Genomic DNA, 12,320 nt, shown 5'->3' with positions numbered 1-12,320 from the left:
TTTAAAAAAAAATCAAGAGAATAGAATCCACAAACCAGAAGTCAGTTCATCTGAATTCAATTCCAGGTACAAGTCTAGGATGTATGATTAAAGGTATGGCTAATAAGCAATTAGAAAAATATAAAGCAATCACAAAGTGAAGCACATGGCTTAATCAAGAAGAAATAAAACCAAATTAACCACAATTTGCTTATTAACAGAGTGATGAAAAGAAAGGGTTAAAAATAATTTACTGGATTATGAGGCAGAAAATCAGGAATCAAATTCCAAATCCATCACTAACTCCTATGACTGCCCTTAGACAAATCACTTAACCGCTCTAGACTTTAATTTCCTAATCTATTAAATAAGTTGAACCATATATCCCTTTAAGCCCTAAATCTGTGATCCTATCATTTTGTGATTTTAGTAAATCAAAAGGGTCTCATGGTCTTTTGATGCTCATGCTCTCTTAGATAAATATAGATTAAAGTTTCAGTGATGGGGAACCTGTGGCCTGGAGGGCACACATGGACCTCCAGGTCCCCAGGTGCGACCCTTTCACTGAATCCAAACTTCAAATTCAGTCAAATTTACATGCAGTTAAAGGGCCACACTTGAGGACCTGGAGGGCTACATGTGGCCTCCAATCACAGGTTCCCCACCCCTGGAAACAATGGAAAAGTTAGGAGAACTTAGAACTGATTAAATGGCCCCATAAAAAGAATAGCCATTAATGGATTGATTTCAGCTTGAAAGCAGATCTCAATTGAAGTGTCCAAAGCATCTATACTTTGCTCTGTACTTCTTAACACTTTTATCTATGATTTGGATAAAGGTACAAGTGGCCTGCTTATCAAAATTTCAAATGACATTGACCTAAAAGGGATAGTTAAAGTTATTGAATGACAATACAGATTCAAAAAGATCTTTGATAGATTAGAACCTTGTGCCAAGTCTATTAAGATGAAATTCAGTGGAGATAAATTAGGTTCAAGAAATAAATATCATCAATGCAAGATGGGGAAGAAGTGTCTAGCACAGAGATAGTCTGCTAAAGAGCTGTGACCTAATTATGAGGCAAGAATGAAAATAAATGAAAATTGGAAAAACCAATGTAACCTAAAGTTTCGCTGAGATCTTTAATATGCAAGACTAAAGGGGAGAAAAGTCTCTTCTACCCTGCTCTAATAAAACCATATATGCAGGAGTAAATTTCAAAGCTGAAGAAAATGCAGTAGAAAGTAACCAAGATGATGAAGGGCCTCAAGATGATGTCATATGAAGATCAGATAAAAGAACTAGGGATAGGTGGTCTGGAGAAGAAAAGGCTAGCTGAAGCATGGGGGAAGCCTTTGCACATTTCAAGGACTTTCATATAGAAGAAACATTTGGCTTTTTCTCCCTGGCCAGAGAGGTAAGATTCTGGAGCAGTGGGTGAAAGCTTCAGAGAGGCAAATTTGAGCTTGGTGTAAGGGGAAATTATCTAACAATTAGAGCTGTGCAATTAACAAATCATTTTCAAAAGAGCTGAAAACTATCAACAACCACATGAAAATTATTCTTAATCACTAATAAGAGAAATGCACATTGAAATTACTCTGAGGTTTCAGCTCACATGCCTCAAATTGGCAAAGATTATAAAAGATGGAAATAGTCAATGTTGGAGGAGCTGTGGGAAGACAGACACATTAATATAGTGTCAGTAGGCCTATAAATTGTTCCCACCATCCAGAAAGCAATTTAGAATTGTGGGAGAAAAATTACTAAATTGTTCATGCCCTTTGACCCAACAATTCTACTATTAAGAAAAATATGTAAAAGATAGATCAAAGACAGAATGAAAGACCTTATATAAACCAAAAGATTCACAGCAGTACTTTTTTTGGTAAAAAAAAGGAAAATTAAAAAGTTAGTGCCTACCAGCTGGGAAATGTTAAACAAATTGTGGTATATGAATGAAAATTAAAATGGTTACTGTGATGAATAAAACCCCCAAAAGACAGTTTCCAATTTATTATATGTTTAAATAACCAATTTATTAATTAGGCTATACTCAATAAATTGGTGGTCAGTGATTTCTCTTCATTTTAACCAAAGGCAAAGGAGGCTCTTAAAACACCTTAAATCCAGTGTGTACTTTCTGATAGGGAACTCCCCTGACAAGTTAAACCCAAGTCCAATTGGTGGACATTTAATGAAGAGATAGGCTAACAGTCTTCAACTCTTCCTGCTAAGAACATGGCTTGATCATGAGGCTAAGTAAGCAACAAGGCATCTCTCTCTGGCCAGTTTTCTCCTTCATGAGGTGGGTCACCAGATAGCTCCAATGGTAGGGATCAAGGAGAAGAAGACATATCCCAGGGAAAAGATACAGCTGAGGCTGTATGTATCCTTACAGAGTAGACAAAAAGTAAGGGTCCTGGCCCAAATAGATCCCCTAGGATTGCGAGAAGATGACCTTATTGTTACACTGTTACACCCTTCTAAAACTGTCGGTCCTTTTCAGGATCTGGGTGCTAACAGAAATAGGGAGAAAAGGATGCATCACAAACTAATACTTAGAAATTAATACAGTAGAGGAATGTTCATTTCTCTCAGGTACTATAAAAATGATGGGGATAAAAAAATTCAAAGATAGCCTTCTGCCGTGGCTGCCACTGGGGCTACGCTCTGCAGTCATGGCTATCCAGTACCCCATGGCCGTGGGCCTCAACAAGGGCCACAAAATTACGAAAAATGTTTCAAAGCCACGACACTGCCACCACCGTGGGCGCTTGACCAAACACACAAAGTTTGTAAGAGATATGATCCAGGAGGTGTGTGGATTTGCCCCTTATGAGAGGCCAGCCATGGAATTGTTAAAAGTCTCCAAGGATAAGTGAGCCCTTAAGTTCATAAAAAAAAGGGTGGGAACTCACATCCGAGCCAAGAGGAAGAGAGAGGAGCTCAGTAATGTCCTAGCTGCCATGAGGAAGGCTGCTGCCAAGAAGGACTAAACTGGACTCTACCAGCCTTCCCCACTTACCCAATAAAGATTTAACAAATAAAAAAAAAAATTCAAAGATGGGAAAGATTGATGGGAACTTATGTAGCATGAAAGCATTAGAACCAAAGAAATAATATGCACAATGACTACAAAAAAATGCAAATAAAAAGAACCGTAAAAGCAAACCAAACTGATTATAACAACCAAGCTTAGTCCCCACAAACTGATGAAGAAATATGTTGACCTCCATCGAATAGAGAGGAAGAGGACACTGAGTGCAGAATAATGTTGCAGATGTCAGATGTCAACACTGTGTTGGCTGGTTTTTCTTAATTATTTTTATTTGTTGGGGGATTGAAAGGTGCTCATTGGGACAATCAAGGAAGATAGGTGCTTTTATTATACTCATTGTACAGTTGAGGAAAACAAAGATTAAGTGACTTTCTCAGGGTCACCAACTCATAAGTGTCTCAGTCCACATAACGCTTAACATCATCAGGTCCAGTGCTTAATCCACTAAACCACCTAGCTTCTTCTTCCCTTAAAAAAAATTTGTAAGGGTGGCCAGGTGGCACAGTGAGTAAGAGTGCTGGCCCCAGAGTCAGGAGATCTGGGATCAGTTCCGGCCTCAGATACTCGGCACCCACACAAAAATAACTGGCCGTGTAACTTTGAGCAAGTTACTTAACCCCGATTGCTTTAAAAAAAATTTTTTGTATTTATTTTGCATATATCATATAAATATTTGTATATATTGTTAAGTACATATGTATATATCTGTCATAAGCAGAATTTAATGTTATTAATATCAATATAACCATGCTCAAATATTTTACATAAATACCAATATTTTTTATATTGTATAAATATGTTGCATACATATTTAATGCATGAAATATAAATTAATATTAATTTAACTACATATTTCAATATATTTAAGTATATATTTGTACGTATTATATAAATGCTCTGAATACACTCTGTATGGAATGTTCTGTAGCACCCTTGGCATGAAGAGTTACCCAGCCCTTTTCAGGAATGCTTATCCACCTTTGGTGTACACCTGTCACCCAGTTCTCACATGTGGCTTCATGACACTGTAGCATGTGCAGTGGTCACAACCCAGTAAATCATATTGAGAGATAGTTTACTTTAAACCATGTCAAGGTTGAATTACGGGGCTGTCCACCCCAAACATGGAATAGAGGGATGAGAACAATTTGTTCCAAAAGACATGAAAACAGCTGAAGCAAGAGCTGTGAAGCACTTGGGGCTTGTTCAGACATTGAAGATGCCAAGGTCATCCACTGTAATGGTAATAGAAATTTAAAGACCTTACCAGTCCCTTAATAAGCCTAAGGGAATTTGAAGACCTTCCCTGCTTTGAAGATATACCCTGCCCCCTAACAAGCTGAATGAAATCACATGGAGCCTGGGGTGGGAGGAATTTGCTGAAGAGTGGAGCACAGCCCACAGGAAGCTGGGAGTCAGAGCAGCTAGACTAAAGGGCGAGGACACATCCCAGAGAGACAGTTAGGCTTGTGAGTAAATGTTGATTTCTGGGAAGGTTAAAGGATGGTGTGGCTCTCTGTGCTTTATGGCTTGTTAACTTCTTTGCTACTATGATGGAATTTGCTTACTGGGTTTGTGATTAGGTTTTCTGTTGTCTAAATAAATGTTTTGCTTCTGTCTTATATATGGAGAGTCTGTTATATTTTGTGATCAAGAACTATGCAGTTATATTTATAGTGACCACTGGCGCTGTGAATATTGCATTGGCACTATAACCATCACCAGTAGTCTTGATTTTTGTCTTGTCACTGGACTTGGGTGACTTGAAGAGAAAGTGAGGTGAACAACTTGATGCAACTCTGCCTTGCTTAAATTCAATGCACAGGAAAGTCAAGATATCACCGCATGATGTCATTGGTCTTCACTGAATATGAAGGACAAACAACAACGTTTTATTTACACTTATACATGTATATATTCTTCCACCCCCCAAAAAAAATGTAAATTCCTTGTCAGTAGATACAATTTCATCATTTCCTTGTATCCTCAGGGCTAGCGTGGTTTCTGACACATTTTAAGCACTTAATAAGTGCTTTAAAACTAATTACATATGGATTATTGCTTTCTGGCAGTGATACAAAAACAAAATGCATCAATAAAAGTTTAGGGGGAAGGAGGGCTATTGTTGCTTTCATCAGAGCTTTCCAAAAGTGGTCAACTAGGTGGTGCAGTGAATAGAGCACCGGCCCTGAAGTAAGGAGGATCTGAGTTCAAATCTTGCCTCAGACACTTGACACTTACTAGCTGTGTGACCTTAGGCAAGTCACTTAACCCCAATGGCCTCGCTTCCAAAAACAAAACAAAAAGTTAAAAGTAGAATGAGAGGCCCAAAGCAGTAAAGGGTCCTCTGACAAAGAGTCTTCAGGTAAGTCCTGGATGATCATTTCTCAAGTAAGTCATTGAGGAGACTCTAGAACAGTTATATATTAGACCAGACTACCACTGAAGTCCCATGCAATGGTAATGATCTGGTGACCCAGTATAATATCTAGCAAAGGTTAAGAGTGAATTTCTGTCCTGGCCTGACTATGTCTAGTGCCCTTTCCACTGGTCCACAGGAATTGAAGCAGAATACAACTCAGACCCACTCCACTATAAATCATGGTAAATGGCCCTTCCTCATGTTCCTTCTCTAGCCCCAGGCCCCACCCTTCACCCCCTTCATTCCCTCCTACAGCATGGGTCAGGATCTCTTGTCAATTCTTATCACTGTCACAGAGCAAACTGGAGAGACCCAGCAGAGGCCTCAGTTACATATGCACCCACACACCCTGCTCTGTCCCCCCCACTCCCAGTACTGCTCTCCTCTTTCTTCCTGTACTCAGGCAGATTCACCAGGTCCCTGACTGATAGGAGTCCAGTCATCTCCTCTACCCCAGTGAACCTGGAACCCTGAGACCAACCCTCTCTTCTCAATTCATTCACAGGGAGAGAGGTCTTCCCCTCCTCTCCCTGCTTCACTTCAGGATTACATTTAGTAAACCAGCATGACCTATTTAGGCTCTGACCTAGTTACGGCAGAAGCACCAATTGCAAACACTGTAGAAACGAAAAGAGAAAGAGAGGACAGAAAGTATTTAACAACAACAAAATTAACTAGTTTTAAATGGAAAGAAATAACAAGGAAGAACACATTACCGCCACCACTGCTTTAAAAAAAAATGTCTTGAAGAATGGCATTTATGGAAAACTTTGAGAAAGCTAAGCAATTCTATTTGGCATCTGGATAGGTTCTCTGTGTTTGCTAACTCTTTAAGTGGCTTGGATAGAAGCTAGGTAGCTCATTTTACTTTGCTAAAAACTCTTGGCCAAACAGTTCTAAGCAGCTTGTGGAAATGGCTTCCTAATAAGAAATGTATCAACCGATTGCAGAGATGAGAAAACTGAGGATCCACAGTGGGGAGTTTTTAGTTCAGGTTATTGAGGCAGATACAGCCAGAAATGGGATTTGATTTCAAGTGTCCTAAGTTTTGAGGGGATTGGACTAGATTGTTTGATTTCAGGGCTCTTGGATTTTTAGTGGATTAAACCAGATCTCTAAATTCCCCTCCAACTCTACACATCTACAATCTCATTAGCTACCTTGGAGTTTATACAGGGTACCCAGGAGGAGAAGGTAATCCCTTTCATCCCAACACCATAACACCCAAAGCATCACAAATAGATTGAAAGAAGCCTGTAATACAGTGCTTCTGTCAGTATCAATGAACTGGGGCCAGTTACCAACCAGGATAGCAGTACAGAATGGTTTAGCTCATTCTTGTGCTGACTGGCAAACATGATCTTTATCAATGCCAAGTATAGACAGAAACTAGACCAAGGTAAGGGGCGAATTTACAAAAATGGGATTGGCTGAAATGCAGAATAATCTACCCTAGAAAGGGACTTCAAATATGAAATAATGCCCAGAAGAAAGTGAGCAGAAAGTATAAAACAATATGTGAATATCAAAAGTTTTATAAAGGTAAACAACTATAAAGTCTAAAGAATTCTTATCAATATGTTGACCAACCACAATTCCTCACTATGGAAGACTCATGATAAAACATTTTGTCCAGCTCCAGAAAGAGAGAAGAGATGAACTAGGGGTGAAAACTGAAATGAACATTTTGAGACACAAAAGAAATGTAGAAATCTTGGGGATTTTTTGACTACACATATTTGTCAAAAAGAGCTTTCTTTTTCTTTTTCAAAAGGGGTGGGAGGCAGGAAAGAGAGAAAGTTCATCCTTGTTCATTGAAAAAATCAACAGACACCCAGAAACACCTGGCTGTGGGACCTTGAGCAAGTTACTTAACCCCAATTGCTTAGGGGCAGCCAGGTGGCACAGTGAGTAAGAGCACTGGCCCCAGAGTCGGGATGACCTGGGATCAAACCCGGGCTCTGATACTTGGCACTACACCCAGAAATAACTGGCCGTGTAACCTTGAGCAAGTTACTTAACCCCAATTGCTTTAAAAAAGAAAAATCAATAGAATCAAGTTTTTTAAAAGCACATATGCAACACAAAGATACGCAAAGGTTCCTCAGCTCCCTTAAAATATTCTACCCATGGGGCAGCTAGGTGGTCCAGTGAATAGAACATTGGCCCTGGAGTCAGGAGGACTTGAGTTCAAATACAACATCAGACACTTAACACTTACTAACCATGTGACCTTGGGCAAGTCTCTTAATAACAATTGCCCTGAATTTTCCCCTCCAAAAAGAAAAAAAATATTCTACCCATTCAATTTCCTTCCAGTCTGCATCATCTGACCCACGAGTGAATCTTTACTTTGCTCATTCTTTGATACATTCATTCTTTCATTCATTCATTTGCTTACTCATTCATCCATTTTCATTCATTTACTCATATTCCAGCATTCACTCAATAATTCAACTATTCACTAACTCATTCATTCCCTTCCTCTTTTACTCATTCAAACAATAAGCACACCCTCTGCTCTACACTACAAGTCAACCCTTCTAAACCAGGCCAATTCAAAAGCTCCCTCCATCCCTAAGGAATGAGAGGTGTCAAAGAAAGAGGAAGCAAATAGTGTTTTGTGTGTCCTATAAATTTAATAGATATTACTTGAATTGAGATGAGAGGAGCTGAATTCAACTGAAAAGCACCTAGATTGAAATGAATCAGTCAGTAGAATAGCATTGGTTAACACATACTAAGGTTCATGCTAAGCTTTGCAGACCCAAAGACAGTCAAAAGACCATCTTTGCTCCCAAGAAGCTCACAGTCTAGTAGCAAAGACAATAAATTTCCCCAAATAAGTATAAAAAGATTCATGCAAGATAATCTGGGGATAATCAAGGCACTAGCATTAAAGGAAATGAAAAAGACTTCTTGTAGAGATGTCCAGGTTCACATCTACAGCTGCCTATTGGACATCTTGAAAGGGATATGCCATAGACAACAAAATCAATATGTCCAAAACTGAGCTCCTTATCTCAACCCCCCAGAAAGCCTCCCCCCTTCCTAATTTACTGTAGAGGGTACCACCATTCTTCCAGTCACCCAGGCTCACAGCTTAGGATTTTCAAATCTCTGAATTCCTTTTGAATCATTGAATCCTCACTCTCTCACATACATACACATGTCCAACCTGTCAAAGGCTTGTCAATTTTGCCTTCATAACACCTCTCTCCTATTACCCGTCTGTCCACTGACACTGCCATGATGAAGGCCCTCATCACCGAACACCTGTTGATGTTGTTATTGTTGTTGAATCACTTCAGTCTTTCAGTTGTGGCCAACTCTCTGTTGACCCTATTTGGGGTTTTCTTGGCAAAGATATTAGAGTACTTTACCATTTCCTTCTCAGATTCATTTTGCAGGTGAGAAAACTGAGGCAAACAGGGTTAAGTGACTTGCCCAGGGTCACATAGCTAGGAAGTATCTGAGGCCAGATTTGAACTTAGCAAGATGAGTCTTCTTGACTCCGGGCAGGGCACCTAGCTTCCCATCAACTAACATCTAGACTATTATAATAACCTGATGATTGATATCCCTTCCAAAAGTGTCTCCCCCCTGCCACCTATCCTCCATTTAGCTGTCAAAGAGATTTTCCTAAATACAGGGGATTACCATGTCAATGTGGGCTCGCGGTTCCCCCTCACCTTCAGGATCCAATACAGAATCTTCCATTTGACATTCAAAATCCTTCACACCTAAGCCTCACCCACCTTTCTGACCTTACACCCTATATTTTCTCCTAAGACATTCTCTTCAGTCCAAAGACATTGACTTCCTTGCTCTTCCTTGAACAATAAGAGAAAGGGAATAAGCATTCATATAGCACCTACTATATGCCAGGTAACATACTAAGCTCTTTTTATAAATATCTTGAATAATTCTCAACAATAACTCTGTGCTATTATTATCCACATTTTACAGTTGGGGAAACTGAGGAAAATAGAAGACAAGTGACATGCCCAGGGTGACACAGCTATTAAGCATCTGAGACCAGATTTGTACTCAGGTTTTCCTGATACCAGGCCCAGAACTCTATGTATTGCACTATGAGATACCTTGAAACAAGACACTCCACCTCTCAGCTAAAGATGTTTTCACTGGCTGACCCTGCTACTGAAATGTTCTCTCTCCTCATCTGTCTCCTGGCTTCCACAGCACCCTCTCTCAAAGTCTCTCCAATTTCATATTCATTGCTTCCATGATACTACCTATCCATCTGATGGTCTGCCATCCCTTTTTCCTTTTGTCTTCAATCTTTCCCAACATCAGGGTCTTTTCTTCTCATTATGAGTCTCATCTTCTCATTATGTAGCCAAAATATTTAAGCTTCAGCTTTACTACTTGACCTTCCAGTGAATGGCCTGAATTAATTCCTTTAAGTTTTGACTGATATGATCTCCTTGCTTTCCAAGGGACTCTCAAAAGTCTTTTCCATCACCATCATTCAAAAGTGTCAATTCTACAGCATTCAGCTTTCTTTATAGTCCAACTCTCACAGCCAAAAATCGCTACTGGAAAAACCAAAGCTTTGACTACACAGACCTTTGTCAACAACATGATGTCTCTGCTTTTTAGTATGCTGTCCAGCCTTGCCATAGCTGCCTTGCCAAGGAGGAAGTATCTTTTAATTTCATGGCTGCAGTTACTGTTTACAGTGATCTTTGAGCCCAGTAATATAAAATCTGACACTACTTCCATTTCTCCTTCCTTTATATGCCAGCAAGTGATGAGAATGGTTGCCAACATCTTACCGTGTTTCCCCGATAATAAGACCTATCCTGAAAATAAGCCCTCCCCTTACTGGGTAAGATTCCTCTAAAATAAGCCCTCCCCCAAAAATAAGCCCTATTGAGATTGCTACTGTAGTGAAGGTGATCCCCTGCGCTACACGCTACATTATGGTACCCTCTGTATGCACCGTCCCCCCCGCCCCGGGTGAAACGCACGCCGCGCTCCGATCTGCATCCAATCAGAGCTGCAGCAGTGAGCGCGTCATCCTGTTCTTTATTGAATTCATTATTGAATAAAGATACATTTTTTTGTTCACATTTACCTGTTTATTAAAATTGCCGTCAATGTTCATTAAAATAAGCCCTCCCCTGAAAATAAGCCCTCTGGTGTTTTTCTGTCCAAAAAAATTAATGACAGTGTCTTATTATCAGGGAAACACGGTAGTGTTTTGGGGAACAATACGCAGGGTCATTTAGGGACATTTTAACTTGAACAAATGTCAGATATTTTATTGAAATGCACAAAAAAATCTGAAAATAAAGTATCCATGTCTTGAGGAATAATTGAACAAATTGATATACTAATGGAATTGAATATTGTTATTCCATTAAAATGACAACAAATTTAGAGAAATGTGGGAATATTTATATTAACTAATAAAAAGTGAGGAAGGCAAAGACTGAAGAATATACTAAATAACTACAATAATATGAAGGCAAATGAAACTAAAGGGAAATCCAGTTCTAACTAAATATAAGGACTCATCATAGTTCTGGATAAGAGGTGATGAAACACATTTCTTCTACTGATTAGAGAGTTAGAGGACAAGGATTGAGAAATATTGTAAATGCAGACAGAATCACTTTGTCATCTGGTATGGCTTAAGTTATCTTTGATTTTAGGAAGGATTTAGTGTGTGTAGAATAAATAAAGAAATGACTATGGTATAAAAAAGGCATTAATAAAATGCTTTTAAATAAATACTTAAATCAGGACTTCTTTATCTCAAAGTGTTGTTTATTGTCAGGTTGCTCCTGGCTCTACTCTGGTTGCTATACTCATGGCTCCTACCCTCCAGTCAGTTATAATTTAACTCACTTCATGAGTACAGAGACAGAGGGTTTTCAATGGTCAAAGTAGAGCTCCAAAATAATGAGGCTTTGCTGCTGACACATATGCATAATAAAAACAGGAACTTGGGCAAAGTGAATAGAGAATGTTAACTATGCTACAATCAGTTGCCTTTCATCCAGCCTCAATCTCATTAGGCCCTAAATCAGGTAAAATCTTCGAGGCATGTAAGAAAGTCGAACTACATTAAGTAAAATATTCAGAAAATATTTTCTGAAGCAACTTTGACACAGCAGAGCAAGCAATTGGTCTGGAGTCAAGAGGACCTGAGTTCAAATCCAGCCTTAGATACTTACTAGCTATATGACCCCAGACAAGTCACTTGATCTGTCTGCCTTAGCTTCCTCCACTGTAAAATGGGTATAATAATAGTGCCTACCTCCCAAGCTTGTTGTAAGGATCTAACGACATAGTGTCTGTACAGTGTTTAGCATAGTTCCTTGCATAGATTAAGAGCTTAATAAATACTTGTTCCCACCTACACGTAGCAGACATAGGCATGAAAAGGAGAGAGCCAATATTTGTTTGGGAACACAGCGCCAGACTTTTGCCAGTTGGTTACAATACCTATATCTAGACCTGTAAGCCTGACCTTATTTGGGGGAAGTTCCAGCCACTATACTTTAGCAAACTAAAGGTTCATGGGAAAGTGTGACCTCTGTTAATGGAGTGATGATCTATAGCTATTTCTTACTATTTTATTTTCTTAAATGACTGCTTTTAAAGTGTGTTCTTTCTCTGCCAAAAGAAAAAGTAGATACATCAGTGGGAGCTAGAGAGCTATTGTTTTGAGTGAATATTGACCTACAGAGAGCTTAAAATGAGAGTAGCTATTCTAGAAATTCCACATATAAAAAGGAGTGGGGAGAGGTAGATGCCACAAGTCGTATATAACAAAAATTTATGAAGCACCTACTGTGTGCAGAGCACAATACTAAGTGCTTGGTG

The 12,320-nt window shown here is 39.2% G+C and overlaps 1 pseudogene; it reads left to right on the top strand.

Moving 5' to 3' along the window:
• Positions 1-2,630: 2,630 nt before the first annotated feature.
• Positions 2,631-3,009, top strand: LOC138164069 (large ribosomal subunit protein eL36-like; annotated as a pseudogene).
• Positions 3,010-12,320: the final 9,311 nt, after the last annotated feature.

This window comes from Petaurus breviceps, unplaced genomic scaffold (genome assembly GCF_028583685.1).
Source record: "Petaurus breviceps papuanus isolate PSGF00001 unplaced genomic scaffold, PetGlider_PUasm1.0 189, whole genome shotgun sequence".
Lineage (NCBI taxonomy): Eukaryota > Metazoa > Chordata > Mammalia > Diprotodontia > Petauridae > Petaurus > Petaurus breviceps.
Note: the sequence above shows the minus strand (reverse complement) of the source record. Positions and strands in the feature narration are given on the sequence as shown.